Below are 6,925 nucleotides of genomic sequence, written 5' to 3' on the forward strand. Positions count from 1 at the left end.
TTACCGACAAAACTTCCATTTCCATTCTAAATAAATTTAGACACTACTTTTTGCACCACAATTATCCATCGAAAATTGTATGCGACAGCGGCACCGAATTCAATTCCGCAGTCATTAAAGAATTCCTAAATATTCACAAAATCGAAATACATTTTACAACAGTAAACATTTTTTCTTCAAACTCTCTAGTAGAGCGCTTTCATTCAACTCTTATTAAAAAACTTAGGCCCTTACTTCCCAAAATCCAAATGATTCGTTAGATGACATTCTAACACTTGCCATTCTCATTTACAACCAATCAATCCACAGTTCCACAGATTATTCCCCTTTCTCAATTCTGTATGGACCCTATGCAGAAGAAATACATTTCGACTTTGATCTTTCAATGTACGAAACATGTAATCAAAGACATGAAGAAGAACTCCAACCCTTTATTGCAGAACTATATAATAAACAAAAGCAAAAAATACAATAACTTTTAGATAGATAAAACGAAAACGCCGAAGATATTCCGGAAATAGACCTTACAAAATCCCAATATGTTTCTAAGAAAAAACATAAGTCTAAATTACAAGCCCCTTTCTCCACTATTCATCCAGAAAAACAAGACAAAACAAAAATTATTGGTAAAACAGATAAACAAAATTTAACAAGCACTCACCTTAAATATGTAAAACGAATACGAAAACATGTGGACAAACCTACTCAAGACCCAAATTTTTCACAGGACAATCCTCGCCCTGGTCCATCCACTCAGTATTCAGGAGAATAACGGTTACTATGCTGAAGAGATAGGCAATCAAGAGAAATCTCACACTACCACAGACACTCTTCACATTCTACTAGACAAGCTATCCGACACTATTGACGCTAGTCCGACAAGCTATTTCAGAGATCACTTCAAAAATGCACCTCTCTCGCTACTGTACTCCCAATACACTCACATACAAGAACAAACAAAAGATCTACACAAGATTACGCGAAAACAGAAACGCGGACTTTTTAATTTTCTAGGTACAGCCATCAAATACGTGACTGGAAATCCAGACGACTCTGACTTAACTTATTAAAATCACACATAATCTCTTTAGAAAATAAACAAAATGAAATTATTAAAAAATTTAATAGCCAAATATCTTATTGAAACTCTTTTAACACGAGATTCGATAAACTTTTAGAAAAACTAAATTCTGATAATTCAATTCTCATATCTGCACTTAACAAATTATCAGCTGATTTCGACAGCTATATCATTCTACACAATGAGATAATAAATCTCCAAAATATAAACGAATTTCTAATGAAACTTATTAAAACCATTACCTTATCTGAACTTAATATCTCTAATATAGAATTATTCACTTTAAAGGAAATAATAGACCTTAAACAAATCCTTCTCAAAATTTATCCCAGAAATTCAATCCCCAATAGTAGGGAACACCCTTATCAACTTAATTCACTTATGAGTCAACAAAAACTTTAGTTTGTGTAACTTCAAATACAATGCTCATAATAATTAAAATCCCTATGCTTCATGAAATTCCTTACACTACCTATAAAATCTACCCCATTCCAAAAAAAGATCATGTTATGATTCTGCCACCTGCAAGCTACTATACACATAATAAATGGTTCGACACTTGTATAGGACAAGGCGATAACATAGTTTGTTTCAACTATGTACAATCCAAATGTAACATACTCAATGTAGATAATTACACAAAAACATTAATCACACAGAACTTTTTCCAAGAGACCAGCAAAGTCATATTGCTAGGAATAGTTTACCCGATGAGAATCCAGCAGATAGAAATTAATTCAACCAGCCTCTTGACGACAGATTTGCCAATAATGATTGAAGACGTCACGAGACATTTCCATTCCAAAAATTGTTCCAATAAAATTGATACCAAACCATGAGATGAAAATCGAAAAGTTAACAATCCCAGAGACACATGGCCAAATTTAACCACTAGATACCATAGAAGTACTACCCCGATTATCAATAGGACTGAGCACCACTTCTGTTATAATATTTTTACCTATTTTAGCTTTCCTAATAATCTTCCTAATTAAGAAAAGAAATCCAAAATCCTATTTGGAGAAAAATTGCATCCTGCCCAGATCTAGATATTGGACGAGCTGATAGCCGAAGTAACCAAAAATTCGAGGACGAAGTCCCAACCAATGGAGGGAGGGGAAATAAGCTCCCCTACTATTAAGAATCAGCAGATTCCGATGTCCGATGTTATAAAAAGGAAGAAATCAATATTTTTATCATTATTGTAATTATTACGTTTCAATAGTCACGTTTAATCATTAAATGTAGTATTTTGTATAGGTCGGTTATATTTATTTGAGAAAAATGCGATAAGCAGCACTATGATCAGTGAGGAACAGAATAGTACCGACCTAAATGAATTATAATAATATGGTATATTTTATAAGAAATAGGTTCTTAGAAAATTGTATGTATTGATGATTTTGTGTAAGTTTAAATTACTTTAATCATATTTCTACAATGCATTTTCTATAAAATGTTCAAACAATAATTGGTTAATATACAAAAACTAATTAATAATTGAGCGAACGGTAGGCACTTAAAGATAAAAAATATATATTTAAATAATTTATAAAACCTTGAAGTAAAAATTAAAAGTTTTTCTAGTCAACACTTACTTACATTATTATTTTCTCCTAAGAACTGATTTTCAAAGATATAGATATTGCAACAATAAGTGAAGTTTTCATAATAAGGCCACGTTTTTCTTAAAAAATTGAAGCAGTAGTTTGGTGTTGAACATATGTCGATAATCCCTAGATCTGATTATGTAAGAAAATATTCCGGATAAGCTCAGTATTGAGAGAAAGTTGTCTTGGTATTACACTTCGTCACTTTCTTCCTTTGAATCACTGTTCTTCACATTGATAATAATTTTATTTAAAACACGAATGTTTTTAAGATATTCTTTTTCGATATTTTTTACGTGCTCTATTGCTTTCTTCCAGTTATCCTCAGAGATATTTTTATATTCAGAATCTATTAGTTTCACGACAGTGTTTTAACATTTTGCATTTACATTTTTTTGTCTCACATTATATTTCAGTTGAGACCATAACAACTCTATTGGATTTGAAACGCAGTAATATGGTGGTAGTCTTAAAGTTATAATAATATGTCCATTTTTTCTTGCTGCATCATCAATAATATATTCCTTTACAAATAATTTTGTGTTAAGTACCTCTACTAATTGGTTTTTAGTGTACCAATCTTCAAAATATAAATCTTGTGATAATAAAAAATCTTGCAATTCGGAATTTTAAGTTGTCTAGAATGATATGATGCATTATCTAAAACAATAACACTGTTGTCTGCTAAATTTGGCAATAAGTTATTTCTAAACCACGATTTGAAAAGTTCATCCATAATATCTTGATGATAGTCCAAACAACTGTCTTTAATGTGTTTTGCACTTAATAGTTGAGCAAAGATGCTGGTGTGTTTGTTCTTAAACCTTATCCTGATGCCTTTGTTTCGTGCACCAGTCATAGGTCGCTGGTTTTTTCCCTTGAGGAACAAGTTTTCTCCTTAGGGAAATAGGTTCACTTTACTTCTTTGAAGGACCACCCAGAAAACTGGGACAAATGAAAGTTTCGAAAAGAACGTTTTAACATGTCTGTTAAAACAATTACAACAACGTATTGTGGACGCCGGTGACTTGCTTACGATAGCTGATTTATGAAACTAAACTTTAAGAAACTACAAAACTAGATAACTTGTCGGTGATACAATATTGACACGAACTTAGTAAAACTTATTAATATACCGACTTTGCTGAACCTTCTGAGGTGCGGCTGGCGCGGACTGGAGCCTATAGCTCATCCAATGCTGGATTCAAACTGATGAAAACTGATTTCAATCACTCGGCTAGTAATCGTTTCTTAACATACAGAAATCTCCCCCTGAACCCCTCAACGTATCTGAAGGATATGTTTACATTTAAAATACCTTCGACTTTCATTTTATTATTACAATTACCTAAGAAGGGTAATTTTCGTTAATGTTGGGAAATTTCAAATGACTCAAACCGATAATTTGGAATTGCAAATCCTTTCATTGTTATGATTCTTTGACGATTTTAGAAGCTTATGTCTAGAAAGTTATTTGAATGCAAGTTATCGGCGCCGTACAGATTATTGGATGGTACAGAGAATTTTATAAATCTTAAACTAATATACAGTAGGATATAATGATATGATACAAAAATAAAATAAAAATATTAGATATTGTTGTTACGCAACATAGTCCCCCGGTTGATGTGACCTACATCTAAATGAGTATGAGGTAAAGGACATACTTTAACAATAGATCTTTTAAATGCTCCGTCTTTAGTTCTTAGTTTTTAACCCTGCCGTCTTTACCTGGCATTGTTTCGATTACTCTTGCCAGTGGCCATTTTAGAGGAGGAGCGTTGTCATCGATTAGGAGTACAAGATCATTGACTTTAATGTTTTAATTATTTTTAAGGTTGTAAATATACCTATTGCAATATGCAATTACTCTTTGTAACCGAGTGAAAGATGAGAATTTACAAAAAGCGGAAATTTAAAAGGCAAAATATTTTATCGATTTCAATTCAACTTATCGATTATCGACAACAACTTTTTGCTGGTTCTTGCTTCTAACAAGTAATTAGGCTAGGCTGCTGTTCAATTTTATTAACCCATTAGTGCTCAGAACTAAAAAAGTTTGAAAGTTGTAAATTTTTTTATAGATTTTATTACAAATAGTGTTACATATTTACTAAAAAATACATAAAAAAATCAAGGTCTGTCAAAAGGTTGTCAAAATGAGTGGCAACTTTAGTTGCCACTGAGCGCTTACGGTTTGGTAATAACCAAAAATTTTCTATGTAATAGAAATGTATTAAAAACTAATCGTGATTTAACAAAACTAGAGATACATATTATGGAAATTATTTATGGAAAGTTCAAAGCAAGTCACATGTAGGGGTACATTACATTTATTACACAAGTATGTTGTTCTTCTTTGACACATTTTACATCTGCGGTACTTTGAGTCTCCATTCGCGATAATGTGATTTTTCTTGTCCGTTCTTAGATCTTCCAAAACAGCGGAAGTGGAAAACGATGTATGCGGCCCGGGTTTAGTTGGAGAACAACCATATTTTGTAAGAAGCTGTAATACTACTTGTCTTCTAAATTTGTCACGAATTACCATAAGGGTAATTCGTGACCTACAAGCCTATATAGAAGCCAACCTTGAACACAACATTCATCCACAGACCAAGCATAGAGTGGCCACCACCATTTTTTATTGCGAATTTTGCATCTATATTGAGCAGTGAACTGATCATTTAGGTCAACACCTCCCATATTAGAATTATAGTGGAAAATGGCATCAGGCATTTTAATCATCATCTTCTTTTTTTTACGTTTACTAAACCGCTGAACATTTTTAAACGGCACTTCTGTGTGGCAGTTTGATAATACTGTTACAACAGCATTGTCATTCCATCTAATGGCTGTTAGCTTTCCATTAGATGTGGAATGTGTCGTCCCTCTATCACATTTCTTGAAAGGTTCTTTCGGAGGTAAATTCATTAACTTTGCTATTCTATTTTCTCGCAATGTTCCAGTTCCCCCAAGTCTCGTTTAGACAGTTCTTCAAGTAAGGACACAGAAGTGAATAAATTGTCAAAATATAATTTAGTCCCGCTAGGAACGTTGGCATATTCAGCAAGTCCTAGTACTACATTTCCTCCTTGTCCGAGTCCCGTATCAGGAAGCTTTGTATGTGCACCGCAGTATGGTTCAGCATGAGACACAAATCCATTAGGGCTTGCAAAACCCACAATTTAAACCCAAAACGAATAGGTTTGCCCCGTATAAATTGTTTTGTAGGATGACGTCCTAAATACGGGACTATGCTCTCATCTATAGCAACTGAATTTCCAACTGGTACTTGCTTGAATGAATTATTTAGATAATCAAACAGAGGGCGGACCTTGTAAAACCTGTCAGTGTTTATCTGCGAGTTATCATTTAGATGGAGATACCGTAATATATCCTCAAATGGACGTCTTCGCATTGCTTCTGCAACTATAGCTACCTTGCAGTCAGGTTCATTTTGCCAATACATCCGCTTACTCGGCAGTTGGTGGTAACCAGATAATAAGATTATTCCCAAGAAGACAGAAATTTCATCATAACTTACATTTAAACTATGCACTCCCTTTTGTCCGGCATAAAGATTAGTTTGTGTAATGATATGTTCAATTAGAGTATCAGGAAAAAAGCATTTGAAAGCTTGAAGTGGAGAATTTACTGAGTTTTTCAAAAATTCCATAGTCGATGGTCCAGAGGGTATAGTAACGGCAGGTAAATTCCAACTGTTTTCTTTATTTTGAGACCAAACACTGTTTGAAGATGCAATTACTTTTCGCTTTTTATTTCCAATAGGTTTTGAAGTACCTGGCTGTGATAAATCAATATTTTTCTCATCCAAACAGATATTTACTGTACTGTTTGAATGATTTTCAACAATTTCCTCATCCAACTCAACAATTGCTTCTGATCTGAGGATTCTACCTGGTAAATGATTTGGATTTCCTTCAGTTTCGTCATCTGATAAATCTGAATCTTCGTCTGTATCAGCTTCAGCAGATTCTATAGGAGGAACTATTCCTACAGACCTGATTCTTCTAAAAAAACTTGATCCGTAATTTTCTTCACAAGCTTTCATAATTTCATCTACGCTAAACGTATTATCTTCAGACCTAAAAGAAAAAAATAAATCATTCTAGTGCTCAGTGGCAACTAAAGTTGCCACGTGAATTTAGGGTACCATAATTATGTTATAATTTAATGAACAGTTAATTTTCTTAGATCAGTATATATAATA

The 6,925-nt window shown here is 33.1% G+C and overlaps 1 long non-coding RNA gene across 1 annotated transcript in view; it reads right to left on the minus strand.

The window, feature by feature from the left end:
- LOC140452985 (uncharacterized) overlaps positions 1-1,078 on the minus strand; it is a 52,624-nt gene extending 51,546 nt beyond the window's left edge. Inside the window, exon 1 of the long non-coding RNA XR_011952275.1 lies at positions 662-1,078. This is a non-coding gene — a long non-coding RNA (uncharacterized lncRNA). The remainder of the gene's footprint in view (positions 1-661) is intronic.
- Positions 1,079-6,925: the final 5,847 nt, after the last annotated feature.

Source organism: Diabrotica undecimpunctata, chromosome 11 (assembly GCF_040954645.1).
Source record: "Diabrotica undecimpunctata isolate CICGRU chromosome 11, icDiaUnde3, whole genome shotgun sequence".
Taxonomy (NCBI): Eukaryota; Metazoa; Arthropoda; class Insecta; order Coleoptera; family Chrysomelidae; genus Diabrotica; species Diabrotica undecimpunctata.